Raw genomic sequence first — 17075 nt, 5'->3', positions numbered from 1 at the left:
CCCGGAATGCCAGTCTACCACACCAACACTGCTACGGCCCACATCTCGGCCAGCTGGGTCACCGGCCCCTTTGGACTCTCCCCTGGCACACAGCCTTTTCCAGCCTCACACAACAGCCTCGCTGCTGCTGTAATTCCTCGTCTCCTGGGAGAAATGAGATTCCTTTCCCAGGACTTCCATAGCCCACATCTGCCACGTTTCACAAACAGGGAGGAAAATCCTGTCAAGATCTGGTGTGTCCGGATTTTTCAGTGGGTAGGGCATGTAGGAGGGGCCGATTTACCTTGATGCTAATGAAGCTTAAGCTTCAGGGCTCCTCATCGCAGGGCCTGTTCAAGGTCCTGTCCTTAATTTTGATTCATCATTTGGTATTATTTTTGAGTCTCCCCCTCCCCTCCAGTTGTACAAGTTTCAGCCCTACAAACCCAGCTCTGCCCTTGGAACCTACAGAGGGCATTTTGTGTAGGACCAAGACATCTCACACTGCACTTGGAGCCTGCAGGGACTGACTTTCTTGTTTTGACTGGGAAACAGCAAAGGGTTTGGAGTCAGAAGTCCCAGCTTCCGAGCTTCTCGGCTTCCCAACCTTCTTAACGGTGTGAGTTTAATTGAATCTCTTAACCTCATCTGGTCCCAGTTTCCTTGTCTATAAAATTAAACTAGCAATCCTATGTTCTCTGCTTTCCTCGCCAGGGGCTGGAGGGTCGAGTGAGATGATGTACGTAAAACTGTAAAATACTCCACAATGTCACTTGCGATGTTTACAATGAGACTTAGACCCCAAGAAAGTTCCAAGTCTTCCACACACAGATCTGGAGTCCAGGTGTCCTGGCTCCTGGACCTGAACTTCTTGGCTGGGCCAAGGGGCCTTTCGGTCAAGGGCTTTGGAATAAAACAGGATGAACATGAATCATAAGAATGATAATTATCATTATTATTTTTTAAAATTTATTAATTAATTTATTTTGGCTTCATTGGGTGTTCGTTGCTGTGCGTGGGGCTTTCTCTAGTTGCGGTGAGCGGGGGATACTCTTCGTTGCGTTGCACGGGCTTCTCATTGCAGTGGCTTCTCTTGTTGCGTGCAGAGCACAGGCTCTAGGCGCGCGGGCTTCAGTAGTTGTGGCATGCGGGCTCAGTAGTTGTGGCTCACGGGCTCTAGAGCACAGGCTCAGTAGTTGTGGCACACGGGCTTAGTTGCTCCGAGGCATGTGGGATCTTCCCAGACCAGGGCTCGAACCCGTGTTCCCTGCATTGGCAGGCAGATTCTTAACCACTGTGCCACCAGGGAAGCCCAAGAATGATAATTATTGATTTTTCATTTCTTGGGCAGCAAAAATCATAGCTGGCACTTTTCCCACTTGGAAACCAATTGGCTTGTTTTACATCTATTGTGTCTCTGGTGAGGTCAGGAGTCTAAGACTTGGGCTATGGGCCAGAGCATGAGGAAACCTACCCTTGGTCTTTTTTCTATGACGCCTCTCCCAATTCATTCCCCCCTCCCTCCCAGTTTTCTGCCCTGTGCCTTGAAGCAGAGCCTCAGCATTCCACAACCCCAGCCAGGCTGGTGACAAGGCATAATCCTAGTTACTCATTCTCCACTTGGCCCCAGCCTTTCCTTGGGTTGCCAGTATCCCAGCACTAGCTCATATAAAACCCCTACTGTGCCTGGAATGCATTAACCAAAGTGTGGCACTTAAATTCCTAGTGTACATGGAGTAATTTTAGATGATGTACAGATGAATATATTGTTTTCAAAGTTATGTATTATAATGTGTATTTGGAAATGCTTTTTTTTCTTTAAATTTAAGATAGTGACATAAACCTGCTTCTTTTTTGGGGGGGGGAGCTACTGTCCCTCATTTATTTTTTTCTTTTTTATTGAGGTGTAACTTACAGATAATAAAGTGTACACATCTTAAGAGTACAGCTTGATGCATTTTTTACCTATGTATACATAATATACATGTTACATATATGTATGTATATATATATACATATGTATACATATATATATAATGTAACTACCACCCTGATCAAGATATTGAATATTTCTAGCATTGAGCAAGCTCACTCAAAGTCAATATTCTCCTCCAAATGTCACCAGTATTCTGAGCTATTGCCAAAAGATAAGTTTAGCCTGTTTTTGGAGTTCATATACATGAAATCTTTCAGTATGTATTCTTTTACATCTAACCTCTTTCACTCAACATTATATCTAAGATTAATTTATGATGTTGCACGTAATAGTAGTTCATGCCTCTTCATTGCTATGTAGTATTCCACTGTATAAATATACCACAATTTATTCTTTCTACTTCTAATGGGCAAATGGGTTGTTTCCAGTTTTTGACTACTATGAATAAAACAGCTTCAAACCTTCTTGTGCCTATATTTTGGTGGATATATGCATTCATTCCTCCTGGGTGTATTTCTAGGAGTGGATTCCTATATCATAGGATATAAATATATTGGACATTATTAGATACTGCCAAGTAGTGTTGTCAGTGTTTTTGGATTTGGGTCATTCTAATAAGTGTGTAGTGATATCTCATTGCTTTAATTTGCAATTCCTTAATGGCATATGATGTTGGATATCTTCTCATATGCTTAGTTGCCATCTGTATATCTTTTTTGGTGTGATGTCTGTTCAGATCTTTTGCCCAGTTTTTCAGTCAGGTTGTTTTCTTTTTTTTTGGCTTGCCATGCAGCATGTGGGACCTTAGTTCCCCGACCAGGGATTGAACTGCCAGGGAAGTCCTGAGTTTGTTTTCTTATTGTTGGATTTTAAGAGTTCTTTGTATATTTTGGCTAACAGTCCTTTATCAGAGGTGTCTTTTGCAAATATTTTCTACCAGTTTGTGGCTTGTCTTCTCGTTCTCTTGACATTGTCTTTCTCAGAGCAGAAGTTTTTTATTTTAATAAATTCCAGTTTATCAGTGATGTCTTTCATGCCTTTGGTGTTGTATCTAAAAAGCCACCACCATACCCAAGGTCACCTAGGGTTTTTCCTGGGTATCTTCTGGGAGTTTTATAGTTTTGTGATTTAGATTTAGGTATATGATCCATTTGGGGTTAATTTTTTTTGAAGGATATAAGATCTATATCTAGATTGATTTTTAAATTTTTTACATGTGGATGTCCAGTTGTTCCAGCAACTTTTTTTGGCCGTGCCACGCAGCTTGTGGGACCTTAGTTCCCCCGACCAGGCATTGAACCTGGGCCCACGGCAGAGAAGGTGCCCAGTCTTAACCACTGGACCACTAGGGAATTCCCCAGCACCATTTGTTGAAAAGACTATCTTTGCCACATTGTATTGCCTTTGCTCCTTTGTCGAAGATCAGTTGATTATATGTATGTGGATCTATTTCTGGGCTCTCTATTATATTCCATTGATCTATTTGTCTGTTCTTTCACCCATACCACACTGTCTTGATTACTGTAGCTTTATACACATCTTGAAGTTGAGTAGTGTCATTCCTTGAACTTTGTTCTTCTCCTTCAATATTGTATTGCCTATTCTGGGTCTTTTGCCTCTCCACGTAAACTTTAGAATCAGTTTGTTGATATCCACAAAATAACTTGATGGAATTTTTAATGGGATTGCTTTGAATCTGTAGATCAAAATGACAAGAACTGATGTCTTTTTTTTTTATTGTTTTTTTTTATTTTTGGCTGCGTTGGGTCTCTGTTGCTACACGCGGGCTTTCTCTAGTTGCGGCGAGCGGTGCGCGGGCTTCTCATTGCAGTGGCTTCTCTTGTTGCGGAGCATGGGCTCTAGGCGTGCGGGCTTCGGTAGTTGTGGCATGCGGGCTTAGTTGCTCCTTGGCATGTGGGATCTTCCTGGCCCAGGGATCGAACCCGTGTCCCCTGCATTGGCAGGCAGATTCTTAACCACTGTGCCACCGGGGAAGTCCAGAACTAATGTCTTGAAAATATTAAGTTTTCCTATTCATGAACATGGACATTTCTCCATTTATTTAGTTCTTCTTTGATATTTTTCATCAGAGTTTTGTAATGTTCCTCATATAGTTCTTATGCATATTTTGTTAGATTTATACTTAAGTATTTTTCTTTTTTTTTTTTGAGTGCTAATGTAAATAACACTGTTTTTTATTTCAAATTCCTCTTGTTCATTGCTGATATATAGGAAAGCAATTGACTTTCGTATATTATCCTTGTGTCCTGTAACCTTGCTATAATCATTTATTAATACCAGGAGTGTTTTTTGGTTGATTCTTTCAGATTTTCTACATAGATGATTGCGTCATCTGCAAAAAAAGACAGCCTTATTTCTTTCCTCCTAATCTGTGTTTCTTTCTTCCTAATCTTTCCTTTTCTTTTCCTTTCTTTTCTCCTTATTGTATTAGCTAGGATTTCCAGTACAAGTTGAAAAGCAGTGGTGAGAGAGAACATACCTACCTTGTTCCTGATCTTAGTGGGAAAGCGTCAAATACTCACCATTAAGTATGTTAGCTGTACCTTGTTTGTTGATGTTCTTTATCAAATTTGAGGAGCATACTCTATTCCTAGTATGCTGAGAGTTTTTATGATGAATGGGTATTGAATTTTGTCAAATGCTTTTTCTGCCTCAATTGATATAATCATGTGATTTTTCTTCTTTAGCCAGTTGATGTGATGGATTACATTAATTGATTTTCAAATATTGAACCAGCTTTGCATATCTGGAATAAATCCTACTTGGTTGTGGTGTATAGTTCTTTTTATACGTTGTTGAATTTGATTAGCTAATATTTTGTTGAGAATTTTTGCATCTATATTCATGAGAGATATTGATCTGTAGTTTTTTTTTTTTCTTGTAATGTCTTTGGTTTTGGTATTAGGGTAATGCTGGACTCATAGAATTAGTTAGGAAGTACAGTTATCCCTTGGTAACCACAGGGGCTTGTTTCCAAGACCCCTGCAGATACCAAAATCCACAGATACTCAAGTCCCTTATATAAAATGACTTAGTATTTGCATATATCCTATGTACATCCTCCCATATACTTTAAATCACCTCTAGATTACTTATAATACCTAATACAATGTAGCCGCTATGTAAATAGTTGAAAATTCAATGTAAATGCTACATAAATATTTGCCAGCACACAGCAAATTCAAGTTTTGGTTTTTGGAGCTTTCTGGAAAAAAATTTTTTGGAATATTTTCGAGCCACAGTTAGTTTAATCTGCAGATGTGGAACCTGAGGATAAAAAGAGTTGACTGCTTCTATCTTCTGGAAGAGATTGTAGAGAACTGTTATAATTTCTTTCTTAAATGTTTGATAGAAATCACCAGTGACCCATCTGGGCCTGGTGCTTCTTGTTTTGGGAGGTTACTAATTATTGATTCAATTTCTTTAATAGATAAAGACCCATTCAGACTTCTTCTTGTGTGGATTTTGGCAGATTGTATCTTTTAAGGAATTGGTCCATTTCATCTAGGTTATCAAATTTGTAGGCATAGAGCTGTTTATAATATTTCTGTATTATCCTTTTAATGTATATGGGAGCTATAGTGATGTCCCCTCTTTCATTTCTGATATTAGCAATTTGTGTCTTCTCTCTTTTTCTTAGTTACCCTGGCTAGAAGCTTATCAATTTTGTTGATCTTTTCAAAGAACCCGCTTTTGGTTTTGTTGATTTTCTCTATTGATTTCCTGTTTTCAACTTCATTGATTTCAGCTCTGATTTTTATGATTTCTTTTCTTCTGTTTAATTTGCATTTAATTTGCTCTTTTTGTTCCTGTTTCCTAAAGTGGAAGTTTAGATTATTGATTTTAGATCTTTCTTCTTTCTGATACTATATGCACATGGTGATATAAATTTCCCTGCAAGCAATGTTTTTGCTACATCTTACAAATTTTGATAAGTTGTATTTTTGTTTTCATTTATTTCAAAATATTTTAAAATTTCTCTTGAAATTTCTTCTTTGACCCATGTGTTATTTAGAAGTGTGCTGCTTTATCTCCAAGTATTTTGGGATTTTCAAGCTATCTTTCTGTTGTTGACTTTTACTTTAATTCCATTGTGTTCTGAGGGTAGACATTGTATGATTTTGGTTTTTTTTAAATTATAAATTTATTTATTTATTTATTTGTTTATTTTTGGCTGCATTGGGCCTTCGTTGCTGTGCGAGGGCTTTTTCTAATTGTGGCGAGTGGGCGCTACTCTTTGTTGTGGTGTGCAGGCTTCTCTTGTTGCGGAGCACGGGCTCTAGGCATGCAGGCTTCAGTAGTTGTGGCACACGGGCTCAGTAGTTGTGGCTCAAGGGCTCTAGAGCGCAGGCTTGGTAGTTGTGGCGCATGGGCTTAGTTGCTCCACGGCATGTGGGATCTTCCCGGACCAGGGGAGATCTTCCCATGTCCCCTGCATTGGCAGGCGGATTCTTAACCACTGAGCCACCAGGGAAGCCCCACTGTATGATTTCTAATCCTCTAAATTTGTTAAAGTGTGCTTTATGGCCCAGAATGTGGTATATCTTGGTAACTGTTCCACGTGTGTTTGAGAAGAATGTGTTGTTGGATGAGTAGTCTATAGATGTTAATCATTTACAGTTTATTCACAGTGCTGTCGAGTTCAACCATGTTCTTACTGATTTTCTGCCTGCTGGATCTGTCCGTTTCTGATAGAGAGGTGTTAAAGTCTCCACTGTATGGGACTTCCTTGGTGGCGCAGTGGTTAAGATTCCGTGCTCCTAGTGCAGGGGGCCTGGGTTTGATCCCTGGTCAGAGAATTAGATCCCACATGCATGCCACAACTAAGAGTTTGCATGCCACAACTAAGGAGGCTGCGTGCTGCAACTAAGGAGCTCTCGAGCCTCAACTAAGGAGCCCATGTGCAGCAACTAAGCAACCAGCGAGCCACAACTAAGACCTGGCACAACCAAAAGAAAAAAGTCTCCAACTGTAATAGTGGAATCATCTATTTCTCCCTGCAGATCTATCAGTTTTTGCCTCATGTACTTTGACACTCTGTTGCTAGGCCCATACACATTAAGGATTGTTATGTCTTCTTGGAGTATTGACCTCTTCATCATTAAATAATGCCCTTTTTATCTCTGATTACTTTTCTTGCTCTGAAGTTGCCTTTGTCTGAAATTAGTATATCTACCCCCACTTTTTTTGGGGGGGGCCGTACTGCGTAGCTTGTGGAATCTCAGTTCCCCGACCAGGGATTGAACCCAGGGTACAGCAGTGAAAGCACTGAATCCTAACCACTAGACATCCAAGGAACTCCCTCCACTTTCTTTTGATTAGTGTTAGCATGGTATATCTTTCTCCATCCCTTTGCTGTGAATCTATATTTGTACTTATATTTAAAGTGGGTTTCTTGTAGATAATATATATTTGGGTCTTGTTTTTTGATCCACTCTGACTATCTTTGTCTTTTAATTGGTGTATTCATTTATTTGGCTGTGCCGGGTCTTATTTGCGGCACTGCAGCACGTGGGATCTTCATTGCAGCACGCGGGATCTTTTAGTTGCGGCATTGGGAATGCTGAGTCTTAGCCACTGGACCACCAGGGAAGTCCTTTAATTGGTGTATTTAGACCATAGATGTTTTTTTTTTTTTTTTTTAAAGACACAAAGAGCTTTTTAATTATTATTTATTTATTTATTTTTGGCCGTGTTGGGTCTTCGTTTCTGTGCGAAGGCTTTCTCCAGTTGCGACAAGCGGGGGCCACTCTTCATCGCGGTGCGCGGGCCTCTCACTATCGCGGCCTCTCTTGTTGTGGAGCACAGGCTCCAGACGCGCAGGCTCAGTAGTTGTGGCTCACGGGCCTAGCTGCTCCACGGCATGTGGGATCTTCCCAGACCAGGGCTCGAACCCATGTCCCCTGCATCGGCAGGCAGATTCTCAACCACTGTGCCACCAGGGAAGCCCTAGACCATAGATGTTTAAGGTGATTATTGATATAGTTGCATTCATACCTACCATATTTGTTACTGTTTTCTATTTGTTGCCCTTGTTCTTTGTTCCTAATATTTTCTTCCATACTTTTTCTGCCTTTTGTGGTTTTAAGTATTTTATGTGAATTCATTTTCTCTCCTTTCTTAGCATCTCATTATACTTTTCCACCCCCACGTTTTTTAGTGGTTGCCCTACAGTTTGCAATACATATTTACAACTAATCCAAGTCCACTTTCAAATAACACTATACCACTTCATGGGTTGTGCAAGTACTTTATAATAACAAAGTATTCCTAATTCCTCCCTCCTGCCTCCTGTCCCTTGTATCATTTCAATATTCATTTCACTGATACATAGGCATACACACATAGATATAAAAGCATATACAGTCAAATACATTGTTGCGATTATTATTTTGAACAAACTGTTATCAGTTAGATCATTTAAGAATGAGAAAAATAAATGTTTTACTTTTACATTCACTTATTTCTTCTCCAGTACTCTTCCTTTCTTTATATAGATCTGAGTTTCTCACCTACCATTTTCCTTCTCTCTGTCGAACTTCTTTTAACATTTCTTGCAAGGTAGGTCTACTAACAACAGATTCCCTCCATTTTTGTTTGTCTGAGAAAGTCTTTATTTCTTCTTCACTTTTAAAGGATAATTTTGCAGGAGACAGAATTCTAGGTTGGTGTTTTTTCCCTCTCAAAACTTTAAATACTTCACTTCCTCTCTTCTTGCTTGCATAGATTCTGAGAAGTCGAATCTAATTCTTATCTTTGTTCCTCTGTAGAAGAGTTTATTCCCTCTGGCTTCTTTCAAGAGTTTTTTCTTTAGCTTTAATTTTCTGAAGTTTGAATATGATATACCTATTCCTATTGCAGGGTTCTTGTGTGTGTGTGTGTGTGTGTGTGTGTGTGTGTGTGTGTGTGTGTTGCGTTGGTTTTGTTTTTTGACATTTATACTGCTTGGTGTTCTATGAGTTTCCTGGATCTGTTGCCTGACATTAATTAATTTGGGGAAATTCTCAGTCATTATTGCTTCAAATATTGTTTCTGTTTCCTTCCTTCTTTCTTTCTTTCTTCCTTCCTTCCTTCCTTCCTTTCTCTCTCTCTCTCTCCCTCCCTCCCTCCCTCTCTCTCTCTCTCTTCCTTTCTTTCTTCCTTCTCCTTTTGGTATTCTCATTACGTGTATGTTGCAACTTTTGTAGTTACACTGAATTCTTGGATATCCTGTTCTGTTTTTTCTCTCTCTTTCACTCATTATTCTCTTTGCTTTTCAGTTTTGGAAATTTCTATTGTCACATCCTCAAGCTCAGAGATTTTTCCTCAGCTCTGTCCAATCTACTAATGAGCCCATCAAAGGCATTCTATATTTCTGTTACAGTGTTTTTGATCTCTAGCATTTCTTTTTTATTCTTTCTTAGAATTTCCATCTCTCTGCGTACATTATCCATCTGTTCTGGCATGTCACCTATTTTTTCTATTAAATCCCTCAGCATATTAATTATAATTTTAAAAAACCTAATCTGTTAATTCTAACATTCATGCCATATCTGACTCTGGTTCTAATGTTTGTTCTGTCTCTTCAAACTGTGTTTTTTGCCTTTTAGTACGCCTTGTAGTGATTCGTTGAAAGGCAGATATGAAGTACTGGGTAAAAGGAGCTATGGTAAATAGACCTTTAGTAATGTGGTGGGAAGGTGGAAAAGCATTCTATACGTCTATGATTAGGTCTCAGTCTTTTGGTGAGCCTATCCCCCTAGACTGTGAACTTCACCAGTACCTCTCAGGTTTTTCTCCCCTTAGGTGGGACAGGATGACTACAGGGGGCTGGAATTGTTCAATTCTCAGTTAGATTAGTCTCAGATAAAACCCCAGCAGGTAAAATAGTTTCTCCGGAGGGCAAGCCTTGTTAAGAAGAAAGGAATGCTCTAGCATATTTCAAAATGGTTCCTTTCCCCTCTCCCTGTCAGAAGCATGAGGGGATTTTTCTCTGATATTCACTGTGAGGACCTGGTAGAGCCCCTGGTATAAAACTCACAAGGGACTTCTGGATATAAAACTCACAAGGGACTTCCCTGGTGGTCCAGTGGGTAATGCAGTGGTCCAATGCAGTGGTCCAATGCAGGGGGCCTGGGTTGCATCCCTGGTTGGGGAGCTAGATCCCGCATGCATGCCACAACTAAGAGTCCGCATGCCGCAACTAAGAGGCCGCATGCCGCAATGAAGACCCAGCACAGCCAAAAAGAAATAAAATAAATAATAAATAAATAAATAAATATTTTAAAAAACTCACAAAAGTTTGGGATCCCATTGTGACTGGGTCCCCTTGGAGTTTTTAACTCTCAGACATGTCCACACTAAGCCTCTAGCAATTTGTCAATTACAGTTCAGGTTTTCGTTCCAGCACTGGTTCCAGTGGCGGTTTCTGCTCAGGTAAATTGTGATTCTCTGTATCTGCTTGTGTGTCCCTCCAATGGGGGGGGGGCGGCGGGCACACACTGGTTTGCCTTGTGACCTCATTTCTCTGTCAGATCTAAGAATTGTTGATTTTTTAGTTTGTTCAGCTTTTTACCTGCTTTTAAAACAGAATGAAGGGGGCTTCCCTGGAGGCACAGTGGTTAAGAAACCACCTGCCAATGCAGGGGACACGGGTTTGATCCCTGGTCCGGGAAGATCCCACACGCTGCAGAGCAACTAAGCCTGCAAGCCACAACTACTGGAGCCCGTGCTCTGCAACAAGAGAAGCCACTGCAACGAGAAGACCCCGCAGTGAAGAGCAGCCCCCGCTCACCGCGGGCAGCAACGAAGACCCAACACAGCCAAAAAAAAAAAAAAAAACAACCAGAATGAAGATATCTAGGCTTCTTATATGCTGGACCAAAACCCAGAAGTTCTCTATTTCTTTTCTGTTGTTCTTTTTGTTTTTGCTTTTGGTTTCCCCTTTGCTATACTATTTAATTTAATTTATTATTTTCCCAATTTTTGTGTGCTAAAATACATATAACATAAAATTTACCATCTTAACTATTTTTAAGTGTGCACTTCAGTGATATTAAGTACGTTCATAATATTGTGCTGCCGTCACTACCATCCATCTTTATAACTCTTTTCACTGTGTGAAACTGAAACTCTCTACCCATTAAACAATAACTCCTCATTCCTCCTCCCTCCAGCTTCTGGCAACAACCAATCCACTTTCAGTCTCCATGAATTTTTTTTTTTTGAAGTATAGTTGATTTACAATGTTGTGTTAGTTTCAGGTGTACAGCAAAGTGATTCAATTAGTCTTTATGTTTTTTGACTACTCATATACCTCATATATTTTGTCTTTTTTGTGATCAGCTTATTTCACTTAGCATAATGTCCTCAAGGTTCATTCATTTTGTAGCATACGTCAGAATTTCCTTCCTTTGTTTTTTTTTAAGATTTTTTTTGATGTGGACCATTTTTTTTTTTTTGAAATGGACCATTTTTAAAGTCTTTATTGAATTTGTTACAATATTGCTTCTGTTTTATGTTTTGGTTTTCTGGCTGCGAGGCATGTGGGATCTTAGCTCCCCGACCAGGGATCGAACCCGCACCCCCTGCATCGGAAGACGAAGTCTTAACCACTGGACCACCAGTGAAGTCCCAGAATTTCCTTCTTTTTTAAGGCTAAATAATATTCCGTTGTGCATGTGCATATATATACATATATATATATATATATATATATATTCACATACCACATTTTGCTTATCAATCTACCCATTGATGGACGCTTGAGTTGCTTCCATGTTTTTAACATGAATAATGCTGCTATAAACAGCAGGTGTATAAATATCTCTTCAAGATGTGGCTTTCAATTCTTTTGGGTATATATCAAGAAATGGAATTGCTGGATCATAAGGTAATTCTATTTTTCATTTTTTGAGGAACCACCATACTGTTTTCCATAACATAAGTACCATTTTACATTCCTACCAACAGTGCAAAAGGTCCAATTTTTCCACATCTTTACTAACACTTACTGTTTTCTGTTTTTTTTTTTTTTAATAAATTTATTTACTTTATTTATTTATTTTTGGCTGCCTTGGGTCTTTGTTGCTGCGTGCGGGCTTTCTCTAGTTGGAGCGAGTGTGGGCTACTCTTCCTTGCAGTGCAGAGGCTTCTCATTGCAGTGGCTTCTCTTGTGGAGCACAGGTTCTAGGCGCGTGGGCTTCAGTAGTTGTGGCGCATGTGCTTAGTTGTTCTGCAGCATGTGGGATCAGGGCTCAAACCCGTGTCCCATGCATTGGCAGGCGGATTCTTAACCACTGCGCCACCAAGGAAGTCCCTTTTTTTTTTGTATCTATACAAGATGATGGATGCTCACTAAATTTATTGTGGTAATCATTTCATGATGCATGTAAGTCAAATCATTGTACTGTACACTTCATCTTTGATATATGAGTTATTTAATTCTGTTACGGACATAAGTTATACTCTGTATGATTTCAGTTTTTTTACATTTGTTAAGGTTTTTTTTATGACCTAGAATATGGTCTGTTTTGGTGAGTGATACATGTGCAGTTGAAGGGAATGTGTATTTTGCTATTGTTGCTTGGAATGTTCTACAACTGTAAACTAGGTCAAGTAAGTTGATGGTGCTCTTCAGGGGTTCTGTATCCTTAATAATTTTCTCTCTACCTGTTCTATGGATTATTGAGAGAGTAGTTGTAGTTTCCTACTGTAACTGTGGATTTATCTGTTTCTCCTTTCAGTCCCATCAGTTTTTGCTTCATGTATTTGAAGCTCTGTTAAAAAATTATATATGCTCTATTAAAAAACTATATATGTGGAAACGAGTGTTCACATATAAATATATCTGGAGGAAAATACTCTAAGTTATTAACAATGGTTACTGGGGTGGGGGGGTATTGGAGGCTTTTATTCTCTATGTTAAATAGTTCTGTAATTTTAAGTGTTTTATAGTATACATGTATTATTTTTGAAATTTGAAAATATACAGACATGTTTTAAGGGAAAGAGAAAGATGATTGCATGCCTGCAAATGTGTCCTCCTAGCCTGGGCTATCTTGGAAAAAAGTCAGCTGGGTGCTTCTGTCCCATTCCTGCCAAGCTCCCAGACCATGGCTTCTACCTCCTGCTTCTGCTTGCTTACCAGCCCTTCCTTCCTCACTTCCTGTCATCTGGCTTTGGGCCCAGGTGCCTGGGAAAGAAACAATTTTTTGAGGTCACCATGTGGCCTGCCAACCCAGCAGGCTTTCCACCATGTGACTTGACTTTGCTGAGCAAATTTCACCCACTTTATCTTCAGATTATTTCTCAATGTTTTCCATTTTCCCGACTCTTATTCTCTCAAGATATTCCCCGTTTCTCATCACTGGGCCAGCTCTTACTTTTCCCTCAGGAATCAGCGTAAACGTCTCCAGGAATCCTTGCCAAACCTCAGCCGGCCTCTGCTCCCAGCACTCCCTGCAGAATACGCATCACTCTTGTTGAACGCCTGGCTCCCACACGGACTGGAAGTCCTATGAGAGTTGGGGCTATGTCCACCTGCCTCTGCTGTTGACTCACCTACGTGGAAAGATTCCCAATTTGCCTCTTTGCAGCCAACCTCTCCTGTATATAGCTCCCAAGTGAATCACTTTAATCATGTCATCCCCAGTTCTAGAACCTGCAGTGACTTGCTAGTGCCTATTGAATCAAATCCAAACTCTTCCTCTTGTGTATATTTAATTACATCAACATTAAAGATTTCTGTTCAATGAGGTGGACAAAGTTAAGAGAGAGATGACAAAATGGGAGAATATTTTTGCAAGGTCCAAAACCAACATAGACTCTTCCAGATCTCTTGCAAATCAACCTCCAAAAAGGCATCAATAGAAATATGATCCAATGATATAAAAAGACTTTATATAAGAGGAAACGTTAAAGACTAATCACCAAGCGCGGAGATGCTCAAACTCTTTGGTGATCAGACAAATGCAAATAAAACAACAGTGAGATAATACCTCAGTCGGGGTAGGAAAAATCAAACAGCTGGATAATATCAATCATATGGGAATATAGGAACCTCCTGCTCTGCGTGTGGGAGTGTGGCCTGGTGCAGACATTGCAGAGAAAAATATGGCTGTACTTAGTCAAATGAAGACAGATATATTTATACCCTATGACCTAGCAAGTCCACTCGTGGCTTCTACATTTATAACCCAGAGAGATTCTCACTAGATCCATAAGAGGACAAGGCTGAGGATGTGCATTGCAGCATTTCTTACTGGAGGGGAGTTGGGTGCAGTCAGATGTCCCTCCCTGGGAGAGTGGAGAGGCCAAAGGTGGGGGATGCCCCCATGGAGCACCCCACAGCAATTAAAGCAACTCAGTGTTCACAGGGCAACCTGGCTGGATCTTAAAGCCACAGTGCTGGGTGCAAAGAAGACCAACAGAGCGAGGCCTAGAACACAGTGCTGGTAATGTATAGAAATACACACACACTGTATGGTCAGGCCATTTAAGATGGCTGTTCTCTTGCTCTGTGTACATCCCCTGCCCGACCAGTGCCTGCTTCACCTATACACTATGCACATGACTGACCTTCCTATGTACTTGCCCCAGGCCCAGCTAGTGATAGCTTATCAAAGCGGTGGTGAGGGGCATGCCTCTCTGCTGCTTTCCCTGGTAACTAATGAGCCAACCTGATGTTAGTTCCCCCTATATGTGGCAGTCTCCCGTTCCCTTAGGGAGCAAAGACTGCCGCCACGTCCTGTCTGCCGTACATGGTGAGGTGTCGCTCCAGGACCTTGCTTCACACATGTAAGCTCCCCCATCCATTAAACCATTGATGTGTCTATTGCTGACTCTGGGCTCTTTCTTCGGTCTCGAAGCTGGGCAAGCGCAGGGCTTGTAGGCCTGTGGGGTACAGCCCAACACACACATACCCCCTGAAACCAACCAAAAAGAGACATTCTGAGAAATTTGGTTATGGATTGAATATTAGGTTTTTTTTGCTTTTGTTTTTTAAACCTCATGCACCCTTTTTTTAAAAAAATTTTATTTATTTATTTATTTATTTATGACTGTGCTGGGTCTTCGTTTCTGTGCCAGGGCTTTCTCTAGTTGAGGCAAGCGGGGGCCACTCTTCATCGCGGTGCGCGGGCCTCTCACTATCGCGGCCTCTCCTGTTGTGGAGCACAGGCTCCAGACGCACAGGCTCAGTTATTGTGGCTCATGGGCCCAGTTGCTCCGCGGCATGTGGGATCCTCCCAGATCAGGGCTCAAACCCGTGTCCCCTGCATTAGCAGGCAGACTCTCAACCACTGCGCCACCAGGGAAGCCCTAGGTATTTTTTTTTCCTAATTTTGTTGGGTGTGACAATGGCACTGCAGTTGGGTTCAAAAATGATCAGTGCTGGGGGGGACGCATAGCTGAAAAGTATAAGGGTGAAATGGCATGACATATGAAATTTACTTTCAAGTATTTAGTTCAGCAGAGGGAAAAAAGAGAAATGTATTTTAGGCAAAGATTTAAGCAAGATTTTAAGGCAAAATCTTGATAAGTTCTGCGTCTGGGAGATGAGTATATGGTGTTTTGTTGTACTATTGTCTCTACTTTTGTGTATGTATTAAAATTCATAATAAAACTTAAAACACTATCAATGATACATATTTTCAAGGCTATGTTCACACAAAAAGATACACGTTAAACATGTGAGAGTGACCGCCTATGGAGGGGAAAGAAAATAGGAGGGAATAGAAAATGAGGACAAAGGGGAAGGAAGGACAGAAGGAAGGAAATAAGAATGGTCAACAAAAATCCACTCTGGACTCAGGAGGATGATTAACTTAACCCTTTGCACCTAAAGTCCAAAAGAAGGAGGAAAGAAATTGATATCCCCTATACCTCTACCACCGTGGCATTTTAATTTTTTCCATCTAAGCCTCTAACCTTCATTCCTGTGCCCACCGTACTTTTCCACAAGGCTGTCACCATGACAGTCACATCACTGCATGCTTCCCTTAGGAATAGGAATGCACTTTTTCTTTTTAAATTAATTAATTAATTAATTAATTTATTTATTTTTAAATTTTTTGGGAGGCTGTGTTGGGTCTCGTTGCTGTGCAAGGGCTTTCTTTTTCTAGTTGCGGCAAGCAGGGGCTACTCTTCACTGTGGTGCCCAGGCTTCTCAATGTGGTGGCTTCTCTTGTTGCGGAGCACGGGCTCTAGGTGTGCAGGCTTCAGTAGTTGTGGCGCACGGGCTTAGTTGCTCTGCGGCATGTGGGATCTTCCCGGACCAGGGATCAAACCCGTGTCCCCTGCATTGGCAGGCGGATTCTTAACCACTGCGCCGCCAGGGAAATCCTAGGAATGCACTTTTGCTTACTCAGTGCCAGCATTGGGCTAGGACCCACTGGTGTGTGATCTCAATTCATCCTCTCAGTAACATTATGAGGTAAGTACCGTGTCCTGATCTCCATTTTACAGATGCAGAAAACTGAGCTCAGGAATGTGGTTCTTAGCTGGAATTTCAAATATCTTGGCCTCAGATGCCCAGGATCACGTGATTGCACCAAGATGATCCAATCACTTCTTCATCATCATCGTTATTTTTAGGGCCTGGCTAATGGTCCATTATATTGATGTCGGGTAATTCACTGTAATTTACTAACCGCTCTCCTATTGCTGAGTATTTGGACTCTTTCTAGCTTTTTGCTTTCATAGACAGTCCTGCAAAGAATAGTTTCAGGTATAGAGATTTTCGATTCTGTTGAATTATTCCCTTAAAAGGAGTGGGTTAGGGTTAGGTAACTTTGTGTTCACACAAAAGGGTGTACCTCATTATGGCAGTTAATTCACGTTGAGGTAGTTTTCCTGAGAGGAAATGTGGACGTGGGGGGCAGGGCATCTGCAAGGAGAGGGGGCAGGAAATGTCGGGAGAGTGAGGTCTCGGGCCAGGCAGGAAGCTGGATCTTGATTGACTTTTGTGGTCTTCACATTTCCTTAATGCCTTCCCTGCTGGCTTAGGGTGTCCCTCTGTCAAGCCCTGGGGACTGGGACAACTCTGTGGGACATGAAGCTGCTGTGTGTGGCAGGTGAGTGGCTGAGACTACTATCCTGGGGCCACGGGAGCTCTCTGGCCCTTTGGCGGCCGCCCTGGCCAGCCTGGGAGGGGTCAGCT

The sequence above is a fragment of the Balaenoptera acutorostrata genome, chromosome 20 (assembly GCF_949987535.1).
Source record: "Balaenoptera acutorostrata chromosome 20, mBalAcu1.1, whole genome shotgun sequence".
Taxonomy (NCBI): Eukaryota; Metazoa; Chordata; class Mammalia; order Artiodactyla; family Balaenopteridae; genus Balaenoptera; species Balaenoptera acutorostrata.
The sequence above is the reverse complement of the archived record's forward strand: the minus strand, read 5'-3'. Positions refer to the sequence as shown.